The sequence below is a fragment of the Sminthopsis crassicaudata genome, chromosome 1 (genome assembly GCF_048593235.1).
Source record: "Sminthopsis crassicaudata isolate SCR6 chromosome 1, ASM4859323v1, whole genome shotgun sequence".
Taxonomy (NCBI): domain Eukaryota; kingdom Metazoa; phylum Chordata; class Mammalia; order Dasyuromorphia; family Dasyuridae; genus Sminthopsis; species Sminthopsis crassicaudata.
In genome coordinates this window covers 655,390,664-655,413,824 of record NC_133617.1, presented here as the reverse complement: position 1 = coordinate 655,413,824, position 23,161 = coordinate 655,390,664, and the positions used below count along the sequence as shown (strand labels likewise).

The 23,161-nt window shown below is 34.2% G+C and overlaps 1 protein-coding gene across 5 annotated transcripts in view; it reads right to left on the bottom strand.

The window, feature by feature from the left end:
- LOC141551390 (E3 ubiquitin-protein ligase Topors-like) overlaps window positions 1-23,161 on the bottom strand; it is a 342,185-nt gene that overhangs the window by 175,782 nt on the left and 143,242 nt on the right. The window contains exon 4 of one of the 5 annotated variants that reach the window (XM_074282994.1): window positions 17,130-17,199. The exons of 3 other annotated variants lie outside the window; for them this stretch is intronic. The gene's annotated coding sequence lies outside the window, so the exon portion shown is untranslated. The remainder of the gene's footprint in view (window positions 1-17,129; window positions 17,200-23,161) is intronic. One more of the 5 variants, XM_074282996.1, reaches the window with a different exon arrangement.

Sequence of the window (23,161 nt, the reverse complement as noted above, 5' to 3'; positions counted from 1 at the left end):
AAATTGGAGGTATTCTCAAATGGAAGAGGAACAACATTGCCAAAATCTGCATCTTTTAGAGAAAAGAAATAATATCACAAGCTCCTAGAAAAAATTCATATAGCAAGGATTAATAAATATCACACAAAATTTATCAGCTATCACTGTAAAGAAGGAACATAAAATGAGATATTTCAATAGGCAAAAGACAAAGATCTATGACTAATAATAACTTTCTGATTACATTGACCTCCATACTACACAGGGAAAGATGATCTTCAGTGTAAAAAGAACATTTTAAAATAGTTCTGATGGTTAAGGAAAAGAACTGAAAAGGAACTTTGAAAGACAAATATGGAAGTGAAAAGAAAAGAAAATAAGTACAAATGAACAATGAGAAGAGACTTTACAAAAATAAACTATTTACAATAATACATACACACACACACACACACACACACACACACACACACGATGAAGTTTGGAACTGACATGATCATTAGAGAATTATAAACCTCCTCAAAGGGAACTGATGTAACAGGTATTGGGAAGTCAACTTCAACCAGAGTTGGTACTTGATGACACATGGCAGTGCAGGAAAAGGGAAGTGTCAAAAATCCAATACAACCCAAATTAAATGTGTGTTTTTAAAGTAACTCCTAGCTTTAAGGAACAATACCAGAGATAAAAAACAACAACAACAACAACAACAACAACAACAACAAAAAAAAAAACACACACACAAAAAAAAACAGAAACCAGTAACAGAAACAAACAAAAAGCAGTTCTGATTTTCAAGACACTTTCATTCTTCTGGGGCTATACATTGTATAAGCATAAGTGTATACATAATAAAGGGAAATTGAAATACTTTGGAAGGAAGGGAAGTACTGATAATAGACATGAGACAAAGCTTCCCTGTGGAGGGGATGCATAAACTACATAAAAGTACTGAGAGACTAATTGCTCAGAGATAAGCAAGTCCCCCATAGAACTATGATTCTTTGATTAACAATCTTGTCCTTTTTGAATAGGTAATTGGAAGTTTTTATCCAACCAATCCTGTTCATTGAACTAGAGCTTTACTGTGCATCCCAGGAAATATGCTTTTTCAAAGTATTTTTTCAAACTATTTCAAAGTATCACCTTCAGTCTACATTAATCTTACTTGGCCCTTAATCATGTGCTGTCTTGTATAGTTATTTAAACACTAAAAGCTTCTTAAGTGCTAAGCTCATATTTCTAAATTATCTATTTCTTTTATCTTTCTCACAGTCACTAGCCCAGAGGTAGGCAAAGGGAAATAACCCATATTTCTATAAAATATTTTTGATTCTTAAAGTTACTTTCTTGCACTTTCCTCCAAACAACCTTTTTCAGTAGATCATAAAAATACCATTAAGCCCATTTTACACATTAAAATAAAGAGGTACAGAGAGTTTGATAGTTTGCCATTGACCACTAGACTGGTAAATAATAGTGCTACTAGGATTCCAACTTATTTCTCCTAACTCTAGTTCCAATAAACTTTTTACCTCACTAGACCCTTTCCCTTTTTCAGTGTACACAAAATTCATACTTAGTGAATTTAACTGAACCTATGAAAAGAACAAAACATTTATAGGAACACTATTCTATTTTTAACAATGGCCCCAGACTACAAGAATGGCAGCAAGGTGGTACAGTGGATAGAGTGATAGACCTGAAGTCAGGAAAACTCAGTTTCATGAGTACAAATCTGAGCTCAGATATTTACTGGCTGTGTGAACTTAGGCAAGTCCTTTAACCCGTTTGCCTCATTATCTCATATATGAAATAAGCTGGAGAAAGTTATTGCAAAGCACTCCAGTATCTCTGACAAGAAAACCTAATGGGGTCATTGCGAGACAAGCATGATTGAAAAAAGATTTTACAACAATAACACATAAAAAGAGGGCTTCAAAAGAAATCATCATTGTGTTTGTATGAGTGATATTCAACCTCTAAGAGACCCCTTAGCTTTAGAACAAATGAAATGGGGGTTTGTACAGACATGTTCTCAGAGTTGTTTGCTAAGTACTTGCTAAATAATATGTTCATGACATTTTAATAAATAGGGAATGTTTTCTTTTCCTCTTTGAATTTAGTGTTCTCAAAAAGCTTATAGAAGGGAGTGGTATTAATTCAGCTATTTATTTTCCCCTCACAATACATCAATTGTGTTTTTCCATTGGTTCATTCGTAAGTTTAAAAGCAATTTAATCTTCCTTTCCTCAAGATGACCATATCAATGGACCCTGCTCAGAATCTGCTGCCAGTACTAATGTAACCGACATTGTGTGAGCCTTTACATTACACCCTTTGAGGCATCTGGCTTTCAGTAAAATGTAGGGTCAGGTTTTATGAAAATAAATGGAATCTAACCAGCTTGAGAAGATAAAAACAAAATTCAGAAATATATTTTGTTTATCCTTCCTAATTGCCTTTGGTGTCCACTTTCACTCAACTCTCATCAGCTCCAAGAAACTGTAGCATATGCAGTGGCCACATTCTAGAAAACTGCCTTAGCTGACGAACTAAATTAGATCAAAGATAATCAACAGGCTTCAAATTATTAGTGAGGAAGGGGGATATCTACTGTGAGCATGTAAATGGCATAAATGTAAATAAAATAGCAGAAGGGACAATCAGAATAATGTATTCCAATGGCTATAAAGGAAGTTGAAGCTTGTTCTGTAGCATGCTTAGAGCTTGGTCAGAAGTCAAAGACTCCAGTCATCCACTGCATCCCAATCACTAGTCATCCTGACTTATGTCTTGTTATTGGACCTCAAGGACTCTGGGAGAAAGTGAGGTTGAGGACTGTGCAAATCTGCCTCATTTAAATCCAATTCATATGCAAATCAAGACATCACTACATGATGTCATTTGTCCTCTGAAAACTAAGAGCAAACAATGGGGAGGAAGGGAAGGAGAAAGAGAAAGACAGAGAGAAAGAGAAACAGAGAGACAAAGAGGCAGAGACAAAGATAGAGAAAGAGACAGAGAGACAAAGAGAAGAAGAGACAGAGAGACAAAGAGAAGGGGGAGAGAGAGAGACAGAGAGACAAAGAGAAGAAGAGACAGAGAGACAAAGAGGAGAGAGAGAGAGAAAGAGAGACATAGACACAGACACAGAGAGACAAAGAGAAGAGAGAGACAGAGAAATAAAGAGGAGAGAGACAGAGATAAAGGCGAGGAAGACAAAGATAGAAGCAGACACAGGGAGAGAAAAAAAAAAGAAAGATAGAAAAGAGAGATAGAGACAGAAAAAGAAACAGAAAGACAGATAGAAATAGAGAGAGAGAGATAGAGGGAGAGAAAATTTAGAGCTGACAGTGATTATCCAAAGAAGTATAAAACTCCTCAATCAATTTCTTGTTTTTGAGAATCCATAGTTATGGTTAAAAAAAAAAAAAAAAAAAAAAAAAAAAAAAAAAAAAAAAGTCTTGTGTTCACTTAATTTGAGTGTGGGATCAAGGGAACTAACTTCACCTTTCTAAATCTCAATGTTCTCATTTGAAATATGAAAACCATTGTACTTTCCAGCTCTAACATACTGCAATTCTGTAACTGTCTTAAATAAATGACTCAAGCCTTTACATGTATGCTTCAACCAAACCTTTGCTTTTGCTTTTTCTTTTCTTCTAACACCTTTGGTTTTCTCTCTGAGTCACTTCTTGCTCTTTGCTTCTGTGTTTCATGCTAACACAATACATTTGCATGATCTTTTATCTGTCCCTACAGCTGACAATGAAGTAGGTGAAAGAAGACAGTCGTATCTTGACATTTCTGCAATGCAGATTTCTAAGATTTTTAAGTGGGATTCAAAGAATTAGCTATTTGTGGAAACAAAAGTACCAGTATGTGAGTTGGAATGAGTAGAGAGGTGCTAAGTGTGTCAACATTAAGTATCAGTGCCTGACATTTCATCACTGTTGGAAATATCCCATGTGGAAACTTCTTCCATTAATACAGAGATCAGCAACCCTTCTGCAATTCAGAGCTTCAGATTTTTGCTTTGGAGCATTCAAAGTTGTCATGCCTTACTCAATGTTACAGAGAAAAAATGTGGTTGGGACATCACTTGAACCTGGGTCTCCATGATGCCTGGACTCTCTCTGCTCACTCTCCTTAGCTCTATCCTTTCTCTATTTATCTTATTAAATAGGCTCCAGTTTCCCAGATTCAGAATTTAAATGCCACATAACTGGAACAGAGAAGAAATACTGCCTCTGAGTATTTTTTTGGTAACACTATGAAATCAAACATGATAGAGAAGTAATAAAATATCTTGAAATATAAAACTTTGAATTCCTGATAAGAAATTTTAGGCTTCATGATAATTTCAATTTTTTTTTCTCTTGCTCTTTCACTTTCAGTGAAAGTAAAAAGTGGGCAATAAAACTGATTAGAAAGCCCATACAAATGAAAAGAACTTCACCATCCTAATTTACAGCTATTAGTATATACTTCTGAGACCTTTTCAAACAACACTAATAAAAAAAATCCTTAAATTTGGATAGATCTTTGTAATTTGTAGAGTCTGTTGACATACGGTGATTATTTTATTTGGTCTCAAGATGCCTGTGAGGTAGGTAGGTCAAATATGATTCTACTTCATAGATCTTAGAATCAAAAATTTAGGACTTAAAGAAACCTAAGCAGTCATCTTATTTGACTCTACTACTCATTTTTTCTAGAGAGATAAGAAAAAAATAATAATATTAACCTTGTAAAAATAAGCCAACATATAAAATTAAGTATTTATTTTGAATATTAAAAATAATATACATAATAATTCAACATAGTGTTACTGAAAAGATTGTTTTTATTTTTAAACACCGAGATTTTTGCCAATCAGACTGGCTTCTGCTCAAGGTTAACATCCTATATCTGAATATCAGACATTTTCTATCAAATCATCTAATTCTTAACCCTATTGCAAGTGGAGGCTGTGCTAGGCAGCCATCATCTCCATCTCAAAGGAAAAAAAAAAAAAAAACAAACTACTTGACTTTATGAAACCTAGATCTTCTTGTAATGAAAAACAGTAGAGGGAACCATCAAATGACCTTTTCCCACTTAAAAGCTGGTTGTAAGAACCTGTTACATAGAAATAAAATAGGGACTGGAGACTTTGTTTCTTCTCATTAAAGAGAAGAATAGCAATGTGGATGAGAGGAGGTAAAAACCAGAAAGATGCTGCTTTTAAACTACATGTTGGGTCAATGTTACAAAAGCAGACAAATTTTCTATTATAACTATGGGTTTTGGTCCATATTAAAAATACCTGGAAAAAAATGTCTGCCCTTTATTTTATAGATGAAAAATTGAGGTCCAGAGATTTTAAATTATTCATCCAAGGTCACATGGAGGTAAGAAGCAAAGCCAGAGTTAGGCTCCAGATCCTTTAATTCCCACTGTACCACACTGCTTTGGGAGGAAACTCTAATGAGTTTTGTCCATATACAAAGTCAATCTAGATAAGAAATACCCCACATACACAAATACCTCCTTTAGCACATGCACTAAAACTGCAAATACCCATATAATTGATAAATATATGTTTTCAGCTTAAATTATTGAGAAAACCCATGCAACGCCTGAAGAATTCCAAAAAGATCTCGAGCACTTTGCATACATTCTGCATTTGTAGGACACAGATAAGTGTCAAACAAGCTGTACAAGCATAGATGGATTGCTAACTGAATCTTTGTAGGGAATGTAAGTGATGAGATCATAGATCATTTGAATATTAGGATAATTGCTTAATTTCTCCATTTCTGATTAATAAAATGACATAAGAATAGGTAAAGGGACTGTACTTGTGATTTCCTTTTTATAGGAAAGTTCTAGGTGAGGAAATTCCTTTTACCAATGTAATTTGTCACTTTCTTGGCTGCTTATGGTCTAAGTTTTGGCTTAGAGCCTATAGCCTAAAGCAGTAGTGTCAAACCTAAAACCATAGGATCCCTAGAGGCTATATATTGACTTAATTTTAAAATGCAGAATTATCTATGTTCATTGTATTTTTTATTTATTGTGTTAACTATGTCCCAATTACATTTTAATCTGGTGCACTGAGGAAAATTGCAGACACTTGTGGCCAAGAACCTTGCATTTGACACCTCTGGTCTGAGCACTATAAGGTTAGATGTCTTGGGTCATTCAAGGAAGCACTTTCCATTCTTTTGTCTTTGATTCCAAGACCAAATCCATTATGCAAATTTCTATCCACTACCCCATATTGTCTCTCTGAATGACATAACCCTAGCCTATTCAGTGCCATCTATCTGTCAAGACAGGCTTAGAATGAAGGATAAACACAGCTCAAAGCATTTGAATTGTGGCCATGTGTTTCAAATGATTTTTCAGGCATTTGAGAATTTGTATAAAGTATCTTCCATCATTTCCCCCAGGACTTTTTCCATTCTCTTTAATCTTTCATTATGTTTTCCCAAGTGAATTGAATCCATAGAGCAATGACTCACTTATTCTTAGTTTGACTCACCAGATTATTCTTCTGAGAAAATTGTGTGAGGTAAGGATAAAAACTCCCTCAGGTCCTTCTCATAGGGACTTTACTCACAAAACTAAACTTCCTCATGCCCTAGGAGCTCAAGGAAATATGTGAGTTCAAGTCTAAATTCAGAATGCACCTAAATTGAAAGAGCAGGATATTTTATTTTATACTCTCCAATATTTTCTCAATATGAACAATCAAGATAGTAAAGCTTTCTGTAAATTTGATGAGGGGAGCCCTCTTCTTTCTTTTTCTCTCTCTCTGACTTTGGGGGTGAGCCATGAGGTGAAGGACTTGAGAAGCTCATTGAAGGAGAGATTCTCCTTAAACTCTGCCTCTGTGAAAGACTCACCCCAGGGAATCAAGATAAAGTGGTTGTATTCTGTTATCTAGGTGGGACAAGTTGAGTACAGAACCATTCCTAATTAGCCAGAGCTGGAAATTCCAACAATATTGAGTTGGAGATTAGTCCAGGTACACTCATTCAATTCTAAGATTTTCTATTCTGATTCCAGCTCAAACTGCTCCCAGCCCCCACCAAGAGATGCCCCCAGTTTCTAGTCATGGTTTCAATTATCAAAAGACACAACTTGGGGCTCACTCCTTGCAGAAGGCCTAAAGTAGCTTGCTTAGCTGCAACACTCTTCCTGCTGAAATGATATTACTTTTCAGTGTTACTCCCTCTTTATCTTTATCTTTCTATTTCCCTAACAAGACCTTATTCAACTCTCTATAGGGATTTCTCTGTTAGAAACTCTCTCTCCCTCTTTGCCTTCCACTAGAAACTTTATATCCCTTTGCTGGGACCTTGTCACCAAGGACTTCAGTCTTTCTATTCATGCATAGCAAAGGCTTCCCAATGCCAATAATAAACTTCTTTTTGCCAGTCTAGCTTTTTGGGTTCGTAAATTCCTTTAAGAAGGAAGGACCTCTGCACCAACCAAAGGGGTGCTTACAACTCTCTGCCCTGCACCGAATCCTAGGGAATTGAAGGGACCCTGCACCAAACCTCATCATTTGGGAACAGAACCCCAAACCTTTCAAATTCATGTTGAAAAATAATTTGATATTCTTTTAATAATCTCTATAGTGACAAAAAGCACTGAAAGTAATCTTCTTTCAGAGAATTAAAGAGCTAAAAATGTCTTTAGAGATCATGATTGTCAGATCAGGAGACAAAGCATTCCAAAAGCATCCTTGGGAGAGAAAGGAAGTAGCATAAGCCAAGCCACCCAAACAATGCCATCACGTTTCTTACAACCTCCCTTGAGACCCTGAAGGAAGAAGCCCAGGGCCCTCTGTCCTAGTCTTATCAATAGCAGTGCCCCTACTCCACTACCCCTGATTCCAATTAACACTAGGAAGAATTGCCCAGGTATTGGAATTCCTGGCCCACCCCCAAAGATCTAAAACTGTGCCACATAAAGAGAAAATAAAGTTTTCCATCTTCAAAGTTCTAGGCACTGTCAAACAGTCCAGCATCAGAAATGGATACTTCCATGGATACTTGCACCTATATGTTTTGTCACCCTGATTAGAATGTTAATGGCAATACTTGCCTGACTTTTCTATTGCTGCCCCAGTATTTCACATAATAACGACTTATAAATTTGGCTTATTAAACTTCATTCAAGTGCAAAAACCTTATTTGCAAATCATACAAGTGAACTGCAGGGATGTCACATTACTTGAACAAGATCACACAGAAAATGATTGGGAGAAATAGCACTAATAGCTAAATCTTCAGACTTCTTATTCATTGATCTTGCCACTGTACCATTTTTTTTTCTTCTCTCATATTTCTTCAAAGTTTATATCAAACAAAAACCATCAATGGTTATCACCATATTTTTATGTGTCAACTGGGAATCAAATGTTTGGAAAGGCCCAACCTGTGGTTGAGTTTGAAACATAAAAATATGAAATTAATCTCCCATTCAATTTAGGTAGTTTTAGATGTCCTTATGTATCCCTCCAATGCATTCTGGGCACAATGGACCACACAGGCAGCCTCATTCTGCCCATCTGGAATATTTTCTAGGCAACTTTTCTATGTATGTGGTTGAATTTTTCATAATGATCATTGACATAAGGGAAGAAAGAAAAAAGAAAAAAAAACATGAAAGAAAAATAAGACAGTAAGACTCTATAACTTCTTTGTACTTGAGCCAAAAGGATCCTAGGCTCAGGAAGGTAGTCATTTCTTTAAGTGACAGGTCATGGAAACTCTGTTCTTGGTTCAGTTTTGAGCTCCAAAAGGATAATTTCTGGCCTAACTCCCAGGAAGCAGACTCAAGACACAATTACTATCAGTAATTTTGATTTGTATTATGGCTAGTAATGGCAAGAGAAAGTTTGGAGGAAAGAAAGCACCTCTTCCTTCTACAGCTCTCCCAAGTTGCAAGGTATTTCCCCTCATAGAGGTGACCCTGGAAGACTTTCCTCTCAGCTATGTGCATCTTGGCACAGAGATAAGTACATATTTCAATATAGCTTAACATTTCATGATTTTTAATCCTTTAAAAGCCATTCAAAGGGAAATAGAATTGGCCAAGAAACTCTTTACCTGGCATAAAAATATCTGGTTTCATAGAGGAATTCTAATCTGTTCCCTGTATAAAGCAACATCAGTAACTAGTCATTCTCTTTAAGAGAGGACTGAGAGTTCTAAACTTTTCATAAAAAGTAAACCAGCCTCAACAAACATAATAGCATCAATTCATAATGTCCAGTTTCAGAATCTTGTTTACATAACCCATACTGTTGATTTTGTATATTTCAATTTTTAAAATGTATTTTTGTTGGGTTGATTTTAAATGCCTTTCCAAAGAAGGCATTGCTCCCAGATGATTTTTACTGTAAGCTTACCTTTTGCTTTGATTTTCCCTTTTTGGAATTATAAATACATTTTGAAACCACTCTACATCAAGGTCTACCTTCAAGTAGATCTTAAAATCGTTGATGATAAAGCATGCCATAGCTTTTCTAGTTCTACCCAAGACATCTTATAATTTATGCAGATGACAGTTGAGGGAGGGAAGAGAAATATTAGGGAGGCAATGAATGAAATAATCCAAAGATGCAAAAGATTCTGGCCTCACTAAAGACAAAGGATATTTTATAGACACAGAGAGATTGAAACAGATATGGATAGTTTGAAATTTTTTTAAAAGTCAGAGAAGCTGCAAGGGAAGGATGAAATATTAAGTTAGGTAAAGGAATAATAAGATGAAATTAACAATAGGACTAAGGCAAGTTTACATAATCTCTGAATAATATAGATTTGGCAATGTAAAGAATTTTTTAGAAATGGAAGACATTTTACACAATATCTCATTCAACTCTATCATTTTATAAGTATAGAAACTGAGACCTAATAAGATTAAGTGACTTGATTAAAATGATATAGATTTTAAGTGGCAGATGAGACTCAAATCCTGAATTTCTGGATATTAATTCTGAGTTCTTTTAACTATAATATGATGCTCATATTTTAATTTAAATCTATTACCATTTCTTAGTTGTATTGATTCCATTAAATCCATAAGAATTTCTAGTCATTTTAATATATAAATGTACTAGAGTTGTGCAAAAAATGAATTTAGGTTCACCCTGCCTCTGATGCTTATTTAACCTCTGTGACCTTGGGCACTTAACTATCCTGGACCTTAATTTCTTCATATACAAAAATGATACATTTGGAATAGATGTCCTTTAAGTTTCCTTTCAGCTCTAAATCAGGTATAATTGGATTCTACCTCTTGAAAGATTTCTTTCTATTGTCCCCACTTCTCTATTTCAATGTCCATCATATTAATACAGGCTCTCATTATTACTTCCTATAATGATACTGCCTCCTAATATGTCTTCTCACTTGTACTGATACCCTATTCCATCCTTTCTATCATTGCCAAAATAAGCTTGCTATTCATGAATCTATTGCTATCATTTTGCTAAAGAAAAAAATTTAAGCAACTCTCTATTGACTCCCAAGCAGTTTTCAAAGTCATGGATTTCAAGATCTTCCATGAACTAATGTCACCCTATTTTTCCAGTAACATTTTATTTCTCTTGATCACATCCTATCCATCTAGGATGACCTTTCTCTTCAGTCCAATTCTATATTTTGTATAGTGCTATGTATTATATCTAAGGTATTGATAATATAATATTATATATCATAAGAATTATGACTTTATAGACTATATGTTCCCCAGTGCCAAGGAACTATATATTACATGTTCTTTTAATCTCTCCTAGGGCTTAGTACATTAGTAAATGTTAGTTAAATGAAGTAGGTAAGAGTTAAGGCAAAGAAGCGAGGCTAAATGCTGTCATTATTGCCAATATAAAAAACAACACAAATACAGGACAACCATAGGATCACAGGCTTAGAACTGAGACTTCCTATCATATTTTCATCATGATTCTAGAAAAAAAATATTAGCCAGATCCCCTAAAATATAATCTGACTTGCTCAGAAATTGATTTTAAACTTCATTCTAAATGTAATTACTTTAAAATCAATAAGCATTTATTAAGAGCCTATTTATTTTATGCCAGGCATTGTGCCAGGCATCTGCTACTATATTCTCTATCTCTCTGTCTCTCAGTTATATCAGTTCAATTATTATATAATATATATGTCAATTATATATATATATATATATATATATGCATATATATATATATATATACATATATATATATATATACATATATATATATATATACATATATATTTACATTTATGCATATGCACACACAGAGAATGATGTTAAAGTTTATCTTGGTCTGGTCCCTCTAACCACTTTCACTTTTATTCAGTGTAGTAAGTTTATAAGTAGTCATTATAAAGTGGCAATAATAGGAAGTAAGATTGCAAAGAGAACTTAACAGTCACATGCAAGCTATCACAAACATAAAAGGGAAACAATTTACAAATTGTATCACATATTAATTAAAAATCACATCCTGGTAATATGTGCTGAATCAGGGGAATCCATCCAAATTTTATTGTCAGGGCTTTCTGGTTTTATGATATATAAATCTTAGGTTCCATACGATCAGCAGAACACCAAATGGTTCTGGTAACTTTGAGATGAGCTGGATATGTTAACATTAAAGTTCAGAGCTTCTTGCCTTCAGAATTGGTGTCCTTTTCATAATATCACATTTCCCAAAAAACATTAGACTCTGTATAGATCAAGTCCTTTATTTTTTATAAATAAACAAACTAGTAGCTGGATGAAGGTAGAAAAGGATATTAAGTGATTTGTTCAAAGATAAACAATTAATAATTAAGATAGGCTTAATATTCAGATCCTCTGATTTCAAATCCAATGTTTTTTTTCTAGTGCATCTAATTCTAACCCTTGTCTTATCAAAATGATATACAGCCTTCTTACTTTGTTGGTAAAGACTTTCAGAGACTTTCCAGTCTTAATTTAACAGTTCTTCCCTTTATGTTCCTTATATTTTGGTTACACAAGGCTATTAGTTTTCCCCCTTTCTTGTTTGATTTTAAGATATATATGAGTGATTAACATTGATATAGTTTTCATAGAAATAACATTACAATCCATCATCTTCATCATCAATCATCATCTATTCCTTCCCTCTATTATAGCTACAAACAACATTTTCTTCTGTTTCTAATAGTACAGTTAGCAATATTTTGTAATATTTTTGTAATAATATAGCAATATATTTATGTGAACACAATCTCAATGTTCTCAGTTATATTAAAATGACATTTTTGAGGAATAATTTCACCCTACCCTTGGAGATGAACCTGGACTCAGTAAAATATCCCAAACATATGAATAGTAATTAATTGTTGTAACATTGAGGTAACTATCCTTGACACAGGGCATTTTGAATGGAGAGGTTTTAAAATTTGAAACAACCAAATATGATTCAATGTACTAATTTTATATATAGAAAAAACATTAATGAAGACAGAGCCAAGATGGCGGAGAAGATACACACGAATTTGTAAGCTCCCTTCTTCCCTCATTACCAATTAGTTAAATCAGCCTCAAAAATAACACTGGACTGATAGAAACCACGAGGATTAGAAGCACAACATACCAGCTGAAAAGAATCTGGAGTCTCTACAGAAAAGGTCAGTTCCAAGGGGAGGAAGAAAAAAGGCCAGCACAGAAGGTTGGGTGCTAGCACATTGTGCCGATCAGGCTGGGGAGAACTCTGGGATCAGAGAAACCACTGAGATAGAAGAATCTGACACAGGCTGTTAGCTCTTCTCTGCTTATAAAACAGCAGTTCAGAAGAGAAATCAAACCACTTTAAAATATAAAGTTAGATCCTAGAACCATCACAATCAGGAAGTGACCTAACAGATCTTGGCAGGGCTGTGAAGCCGCCTTCTGCTGTCTGGGGCTTCACCTTGGGGTAGTTAAGAGCCTGAACAGCAAGGACGCAGCCCCAGGCAACATCTAGTCCACATAGGGCCAGGCTTGGCCTGAGACTGGGGAACTCTAACAGCCATGGAATTCCCAGAGAAGTAGAACCTTTGAAGTAGACCTCGAGGTTTCCGGGCAGACACTTCCAGTTTGAGCACAGGGGCTTTTCACATCAGCTGCTGATATCCATACCCCACAGACGCATTGGCTGTGCTTTGTGTCGTTTTTACTGTTCAGTCTTAAACCTCAGGGAAGTCATTAGGACACACAGGGGGGTCCTTCACTGGGCAACCCTCACAGCTCAGCTATATCACCTCTGAGGCATTTCCGGGGAGCAGGGAGGGGAACTCTCTCCCAGAGGTCTCACTTAGCTCAGGCACAGGAGCCACTGCATCCATCTGGTCTGGGAGGAAGCTGGTAAATAAATAAACTTCTTACCCCAAGGGCAGATCCCAAAAGATTTTTAACAATGAGTAAAAACCTGAAGAGAACGATTGATTCCTTCTACACAGAGAAAGAGTGGGTATCCAACCCCGAGGAAGTTAAAAGCAGAGAGTCAGCAAATAACACTCTAAAGGGGAATGATACCTGCCTCCCAACACATAACTCTCTCCTAGAAGAGACTATGAAAAAGTTAAGAGAGTTTGAAGAAAAATGGGAAAAGGAAAGAGAAGCTTTGATAGAGAATAACACTGTCTTGAAATTTGAGTTGGAAAAAATAAAGAATTCACAGGAGGTGCAGGGAAACAAAATTTGTGAATTAGAAAAGGTTAAAAAATCACAGGAAAGTAGGATTTCTGAATTGGAAAAGATAAAAAATTTTCAAGAAAGTAGGATTTCTGAATTGGAAAAAGAAAACTCTCTAAAAAAATTAGGGAAATGGAAAAAAATTCAATGGAGCAAAATAAATCATTTAAAAACTCAATTGGGCATATACAGAAAGAACTACAAAATGTGAATGAAGAAAATAACTCATTAAAAATCAGAACAGAACAAATAGAAATGAATGATTCATTGAGAATCCAAGAATCAGTCAAACAAAACAAAAACAAACAAACAAACAAACAAAAAAAAATGAAAAGCTGGAGAATAACGTCAAATACTTACTTGGAAAATCTATAGACCTGGAAAATAGATCTAGGAGAGATAATCTGAGGATCATTGGACTTCCCGAAAACTATGATCAAAAAAAGAGCCTAGATTTTATTTTACAGGAAATCATCAAAGAGAACTGTCCAGAGATAATAGAAACAGAAGGGAAAATAGGCATTGAAAGAATTCATCAAACACCTTCTGAAAAAGACCCTAAAAAAAAGAACTCCACAGAAAATTGTGGCTAAGCTGAAAAAATACCAAACAAAGGAAAAAATATTGCAAGCAGCTAGAAAAAAAGCAATTAAAATATCAAGGGGCCACAATAAGGGTCATTCAAGATCTGGCTGCTTCCACATTAAAAGATAGCAGGGCCTGGAACCTGATATTCTGAAAGGCAAAAGATCAATGATTGCAACCAAGAATAAACTACCTGGCTAAGTTTAACATTTTCTTCCATGGAAGAAGATGGTCATTTAATGAAACAGTAATTCTAAGAAAAAAACCAGACTTAAAACTTTTGATCTACATCCACAAGACTGAAGAGAAACAAAAAAAGGTAAAAAGAAATCTTGAGAACTGTATCTCTGTTGTGGATATATAGAAAGTCCGCATGGAAAATTTGATTTTACTGATATAAAAAAAGGGAAGGGGGTAGTTAATCAGAAAAAGGGTAAGGAGTGATAAAAAGAGGGATACTACATCCCAGGAAGAGGCATAGAAAATATACCACATCTGAGGGAATTTAGAGAGGGGTAGAAACATTGTGTGAATCTTACTCTCATCAGAATAGGCTCAAAGAGTAAATAATTGAAATATTTGTTTTTCAGAGAATTCTCTCTCACCTCATTAAAAGGGAGAGAGGAAAAGGGAAAAGGAAAAGGGGAATGAGGGAAGAGACTTGGAAGGAGGGGGGAGGGATACTAAAAATGGAGGGCTGCACATCACAAGTGGGTTCTATACATTTTTTATTTTTTTTATTTTTTTATATTTTATTTTTTAATTTTTATTAATTTTATAATTATAACATTTTCTTTTGGCAGTACATATGCATAGGTAATTTTTTTTTACAACATTATCCCTTGTACTGCCTTCTGTTCCGAGTTTTTCCCCTCTTTCCTTCCACCCCCTACCCTGGATGGCAGGCATTCCCATACATATTAAATATCTTATAGTATATCCTAGGTACAATATATATGTGCAGAACCGAATTTTGTTGTTATTGTTGCAAAGGAAAGATTGTATTCACAAGGTAAAAATAATCTGGGAAGAGAAACAAAACAAAACAAAACAAAAGCAAAAGCAAAACAACAACAACAAAAAAACAATGCTCACAGTTTACACTCATTTCCCAGTGTTCCTTTTCTGGATGTAGCTGATTCTGTCCATCATTGATCAATTGGAATTGGATTAGCTCTTCTCTATGTTGAAGATATCCACTTCCATCAGACTACATCCTCATACAGTATCATTGTTGAGGTGTATAATGATCCCCTAGTTCTGCTCGTTTCACTCAACATCAGTTCATGTAAGTGTCTCCAAGACTCTCTGTATTCCTCCTGTTGGTCATTTCTTACAGAACAATAATATTCCATAACATTCATATACCATAAATAAAGTCAGATTTAAATAATTCGAAAGACATTCAGTGCTCTTGGATAGGCCGAGCGAATATAATAAAGATGGCAATACTCCCCAAACTAATCTGTTTATTTAGTGCTATACCAATCAGATTCCCAAGAAACTATTTTAATGGCCTAGAAAAAATAACAACAAAATCCATATGGAAGAATAAAAGGTCGAAATTGCAAAGGAACTAATGAAAAAAAAGTCAGAGGAAGGTGGTCTAAGTGTACCTGATCTAAAGCTATATTATATAGCAGCAGTCAACAAAACCATTTAGTACTGGCTAAGAAATACCAGTAGATCAGTGGAACAGATTAGATACAAAGGACAAAAAAGGGTTCATCTATAGCAATCTAATCTTTGACAAACCCAAAGATACCAATATTAGGGACAAAAATTCATTATTTGGAAAAAACTGTTGGGAAAACTGGAAATTAGTATGGCATAAATTAGATATGGATCCACACTTAACACCATATACCAAGATATAATCAAAATGGTTCCATGATTTAGGCATAAAGAGTGAGATAATAAATAGATTAGAGAAACAGAAAATAGTCTACCTCTCAGACCTGTGGAGGAGGAAGGAATTTATGACCAGAGGAGAACTAGAGATCATTATTGATCACAAAATAGAAGATTTTGATTACATCAAACTAAAAAAGTTTCTGTACAAACAATACTAATGCAAACAAGATTAGAAGGGAAGTAACAAATTGGGAAAATATTTTTAAAAGTAAAGGTTCTGACAAAGGTCTCATTTCCAAAATATATAGAGAACTGACCCTAATTTATAAGAAACCAAACCATTCTCCAATTGATAAAAGGTCAAAGGATATGAACAGACAATTCTCAGATGATGAAATTGAAACTATATCCACTCATATGAAAGAGTGTTCCAAATCACTACTGATCAGAGAAAAGCAAATTAAGACAACTCTGAGATACTGCTACACACCTGTCAGATTAGCTAAGATGACAAGAACAAATAATGATGAATGTTGGAGGGGCTGTGGGAAAACTGGGACACTGATACATTGTTGGTGGAGTTGTGAAAGAATCCAGCCATTCTGGAGAGCAATTTGGAACTATGCCCAAAAAGTTATCAAACTGTGCATACCCTTTGACCCAGCATTGCTGTTATTGGGATTATATCCCATAGAAATACTAAAGAGAGGAAAGGGGCCTGTGTGTGCCAAAATGTTTGTGGCAGCTCTTTTTGTTATAGCTAGAAACTGGAAGTTGAATGGATGCCCATCAATTGGAGAATGGTTGGGTAAATTATGGTATATGAAGGTTATGGAATATTATTGCTCTGTAAGAAATGACCAGCAGGAGGAATACAGAGAGGCTTGGAAAGACTTACATCAACTGATGCTGAGTGAAAAGAACAGAATCAGAAGATCGCTGTACACTTCAATGCTGTATGAAGAGGTATTCTGATGGAAGTGGATATCTTCAACATAAAGAAGATTCAACTCACTTCCAGTTGATCAATGATGGACAGAAACAACTACACCCAGAGAAGGAACACTGGGAAGTGAATGTAAATTGTTAGCACTACTGTCTATCTACCCAGGTTGCTTATACCTTCGGAAGCTAAAACTTAATGTGCAACAAAAAAAAATGGTATTTACACACATATATTGTATCTAGGTTATATTGTAACACATGTAAAATGTATGGGATTACCTGTCATCAGGGGGAGGGAGTGGAGGGAGGGAGGGGATAATTTGAAAAAATGAATACAAGGGATAATATTATTAAAAAAAAAATTCATATACCATAATTTACCAAACCATTCTCCAATTGATGGACATTCATTCATTTTCCATCTTCTAGCCACTATGAAAAGGTCTGCCACAAACATTTTGGCACATACAGGTCCTTTCCCTTCTTTAGTATTTCCTTGGGATATAAGCCCAGTAGTACTATGGCTGGGTCAAAGGGTATGCACATTTTGATAATCTATTGGGCATAATTCCAGATTGCTCTCCAGAATGGTTGGATTCTTTCACAATTCCACCAACTATGCATCAGTGTCCCAGTTTTCCTATAGCCCCTCCAACATTCATCGTTATTTGTTCCTGTCATCTTAGCCAATCTGACAGGTGTGTAATGATATCTCAGAGTTGTCTTAATTTGTATTTCTCTGATCAGTAATGATTTGGAACACTCATTCATATTAGTGGAAATAGTTTTAATTTCATCATCTGAAAATTGTCTGTTCATATCCTTTGACCATTTATCAATTGGAGAATGGCTTGGTTTCTTATAAATTAAAGTCAATTCTCTGTATATTTTGGAGATGAGGCCTTTATCAGAACCTATAACTGTAAAAATGTTTTCCCAATTTGTTACTTCCCTTCTAATCTTATTTGCATTAGTTTTGTTTGTGCAGAAACTTTTTAATTTGGTGTAATCAAAATTTTCTATTTTTTGATCAATAATGATCTCTAGTTCTCCCTTGGACACAAACTCCTTCCTCCTCCACAAGTCTGAGAGGTAAACCATCCCATGTTCCTCCAATTTATTTATGATTTCATTCTTTATGCCTAAATCTTGGACCCATTTTGATCTTATTTTAGTATGTGTTGTTAAATGTGGGTCCATGCCTATTTTCTGCCATACTAATTTCCAGTTTTCCCAGCAGTTTTTGTCAAATAATGAATTCTTATCCCAAAATTTGGGATCTTTGGGTTTGTCAAACACCAGATTGTTATTTTTATTCACTATCTTGCCCTGTGAACCTAACCTATGCCACTGATCAACTAGTCTATTTCTTATTTCTCAAATGGTTTTGGTGACTGTTGCTTTATAATATAGTTCTAGATCAGGTACAGCTATACCACCTTCATTTAATTTTTTTTTTTCATTAATTCCCTTGAAATAACCGACCTTTTATTTTTCCATATGAACTTTGTTGTTATTTTTTCTAGATCACTAAAATAGTTTCTTAGGAGTCTGATTGATATAGCACTAAATAAATAGATTAGTTTAGAGAGTATTGTCATCTTTATTACATTCGCTCAGCCTAACCACAAGCACTGGATGTCTTTCCAATTATTTAAATCTGATTTTATTTTTGTGGCAAGTGTTTCATAATTTTGCTCATATAATTCCTGACTCTCCTTTGGTCGATATATTCCCAAATATTTTATACTATCGACAGTTATTTTCAATGGAATTTCTCTTTGTATCTCTTGCTGTTGCATTTTGTTGGTGATGTATAAAAATGCTGAGGATTTATGTGGATTTATTTTGTATCCTGCAACTTTGATAAAATTCTGAATTATTTCTAATAGCTTTTTAGCAGAGTCTTTGGGGTTCTCTAAGTAAACCATCATGTCATCTGAAAAGAGTGATAATTTGATTTCCTCATTACCTACCTTAATTCCTTGAATCTCTTTCTCGGCTCTTATTGCCGAGGCTAGCGTTTCTAGTACTATATTGAATAATAATGGTGATAGTGGGCAATCTTGTTTCACTCCTGATCTTACAGGGAAAGGTTCCAGTTTATCACCATTACATATGTTTACTGAAGGTTTAAAATATATGCTTGTTATTATTTTAAGGAATAGTCCATTTGTTCCTATACACTCAAGCACTTTTAGTAGGAATGGATGTTGGATTTTATCAAATGCTTTTTCTGCATCTATTGAGATGATCATATGGTTTTTATTAATTTGATTATTAATATGGTCAATTATACTAATAGTTTTCCTAATATTAAACCAGCCCTTCATTCTGATATAAATCCCACTTGGTCATAGTTTATTATCCTGGGGATGATTTTCTGAAGTCTATTTGATAATATCTTATTTAAGATTTTAGCATCAATATTCATTAAGGAAATTGGTCAATAGTTTTCTTTCTCAGTTTTCGATCTACCTGGTTTAGGAATTAGTACCATGTCTGTGTCATAAAAGGAATTTGGTAGGACTCCTTCAATCCCTATTTTTTCAAATAGTTTATATAGCATTGGAGTTAGTTATTCTTTAAATGTTTGGTAGAATTCACATCTGGTCCTGGGGATTTTTTCTTAAAAAGTTGGTTAATAGCTTGTTCTATTTCTTTTTCTGAAATGGGACTATTTAGACTACTCACTTCTTCCTCTGTTAATCTGGGCAAGTTATATTTTTGAAGGTATTCTTCTATTTCATTTAAGTTATCGAATTTATTGGCATAAAGTTGAGCAAAGTAGCTCCTTACTATTTTTCTAATTACCTCTTCATTAGTGGTGAGTTCTCCCTTTTCATTTTCAAAAGTAACTATTTTTTCTCTTTCCTTTTTTTAATCAGGTTTACTAAGGGTTTGTCTATTTTGTTGTTTTTTTCATAGAACCAACTCTTAGTTTTATTAATTAATTTAATAGTTTTTTTTTTTTACTTTCAATTTTATTAATCTCACCTTTTATTTTTTTGAATTTCAAGTTTTGTGTTTGTTTGGGGGTTTTTAATTTATTCCTTTTCTAGCAATTTTAGTTGTAAGCCCAATTCTTTGGCCCTCTCTCTATTTTATGCAAGTAGGCCTGTAGAGATATAAAACTTCCCCTTATTACTGCTTTGGCTGTATCCCATACATTTTGGTATGATGTCTCATTATTGTCATTTTCTTAGCTGAAGTTATTAATTATTTTTATGATTTGCTGTTTTACCCAATCATTCTTTAGTATAAGACTATTTAGTTTACAATTATTTTTTGGTCTATTTTCCCCTGGATTTTATTAAATGTAATTTTGATTGCATTGTGGTCTGAAAAGGATGCATTTACTATTTCTGCACGGGAAACCTCACCCGGCCCGCACACGGAAAAGATTGACAGATTGATAGCTCTTTCTCGATTCTGTTTCTGCATTTGATTTTGAGGTTTTTATGCACTAGTATATGATCAAATTTTGTATAGTTTCCATGAACTGCTGAGAAGAAACTATACTCCTTTCTGTCTCTATTTAGCTTTCACCAAAGATCTATCACATCAAACTTTTCTAGTATTCTATTTACCTCTTTTACTTTGTTCTTATTTATTTTGTGGTTTGATTTATCTAATTCTGAGAGTGCAAGGTTGAGATCTCCCACTATTATAGTTTTGCTGTCTATTTCTTCTTGCAGCTCTCTTAATTTCGCTTTTAAGAATTTAGATGCTGCACCACTTGGTGCGTATATGTTTAATATTGATACTGCTTCATTATTGATGCTACTCTTTAGTAGGATATAATGCCCTTCCTTATCTCTTTTAATTAGATCAATTTTTGTTTTTGCTTGATCTGAGATGAGGATGGCTACCCCTGCTTTTTTGGCTTTGCCTGAAGCATAGTAGATTCTGCTCCACCCTTTTACTTTTAGTTTGAATGTATCACCCTGTTTCAGATGTGTTTCCTATAAAGAACATATAGTAGGATTCTGACTTTTAATCCAGTCTGCTAACTGGTTCCTCTTTATGAGGCAGTTTGCCTCATTCACATTTATGCTTAGAATGACTAATTCTATATTGCTTGCCATCCTATTAAGGTGGGGTCAATAAATTAAATATTGGGGAAGGGGTTCAGGGTGGTTAAGGGAAAAAAAGCATAACCTGGGGAAAATATGATGGCAGGAAATACAGAATTGGTAATATTAACTTTAAATGTGAATGGGATGAACTCTCCCATCAAACGGAGATGGATAGGAGACTGGATCAAAAGTCAGAACCCTACAATAAGTTGTTTGCAGGAAACACACTTAAAGCAGAGAGATACACACAGAGAAAAGGTAAAAGGTTGGAGCAGAATCTATTATGCTTCAAGTAAAGCCAAAAAAGCAGGGGTTGCCATCCTTATCTCAGATCAAGCAAAAGTAGAAGTTGATCTAATTAAAAGAGATAAGGAAGGAAACTATATCCTGCTAAAAGGTAGCATAAACAATGAAGCCATATCAATACTAAACATATATGCACCAAGTGGTATAGCATCTAACTTTCTAAAGGAAAAGTTAATAGAGTTGCAAGAAGAAATAGACAGTAAAACTATAATAGTGGGAGATTTCAAACTTGCACTCTCAGATTTAGACAAGTCAAACCACAAAACAAATAAGAAAGAAATTTAAAAAGTAAATAGAACATTAGAAAAACTAGGTATGATAGACCTTTGGAGAAAACTGAATGGTGATAGGAAGGAATATACTTTCTTCTCAGCAGTTCATGGAACCTATACAAAAATTGACCATATATTAGGACATAAAGATTTCAACATTAAATGCAGGAAGGCAGAAATAATAAATGCCTTCTTCTCAGATCACAATGCAATAAAAACTATATTCAATAAGAAGTTAGAAGTAAATAGACCAAAAAGTAATTGGAAACGGAATAATATCATTTTAAAGAATGACTGGGTGAAACAGCAAATTATAGAAACAATAATTTCATCCAAGATAATGACAATGATGAGACATCATAGCAAAATCTGTGGGATGCAACTAAAGTAGTAATAAGGGGAAATTTTATATCTTTAGAGGCTTATTTGAACAAAATAGAGAAAGAGAAGATTAAGGAATTCGGCCTTCAATTTAAAAAGCTAGAAAAAGACCGAATTAAAAACCCCCAACCAAAAATCAAACTTGAAATACTAAAATTAAAGGGAGAAATCAATAATATTGAAAGTAAAAAAAAAAAAACTATTGAATTAATAAATAAAACCAAGAGTTGGTTTTATGAAAAAGCCAATAAAATAGATAAACCTTTGGTAAATCTGATCAGAAAAAGGAAAGAGGAAAATCAAACTGTTAGTCTTACAAATGAAAAGGGGTATCTTTCCACCACTGAAGAGGAAATTAGAGAAATAATAAGGAGTTACTTTGCCCAACTTTATGCCAATAAATTTGATAACTTAAGTGAAATGGATGACTTCCTTCAAAAATATAGGCTCCCTAGATTAACAGAGGAGGAGATAAATTGCTTAAATAGTCCCATTTCAGAAAAAGAAATAGAACAAGCTATTAATCAACTCCCCAGGAAAAAATCCCCAGGACCAGATGGATGTGAATTCTACCAAACATTTAAAGAACAATTAGCCCCAATGTTATATAAACTATTTGAAAAAATAGGGGGTGAAAGTGTCCTGCCAAACTCCTTTTATGAAACAGACATGGTACTAATTCCTAAACCAGGTACATCGAAAACTGAGAAAGAAAAATATAGACCAATTTCCTTAATGAATATTGATGCTAAAATCTTAAATAAGATATTAGCAAAAAGACTTCAGAAAATCATCTCCAGGATAATACACTATGATCAAGTAGGATTTATTCCAGGAATGCAGGGCTGGTTTCATATTAGGAAAACTATTAGTATAATTGACCATATTAATAATCAAATTAATAAAAACCATATGATCATCTCAATAGATGCAGAAAAAGCATTTGATAAAATCCAACATCCATTCCTACTAAAAACTCTTGAGAGTATAGGAATAAATGGACTATTCCTTAAAATAATAACAAGCATATATTTAAAACCTTCA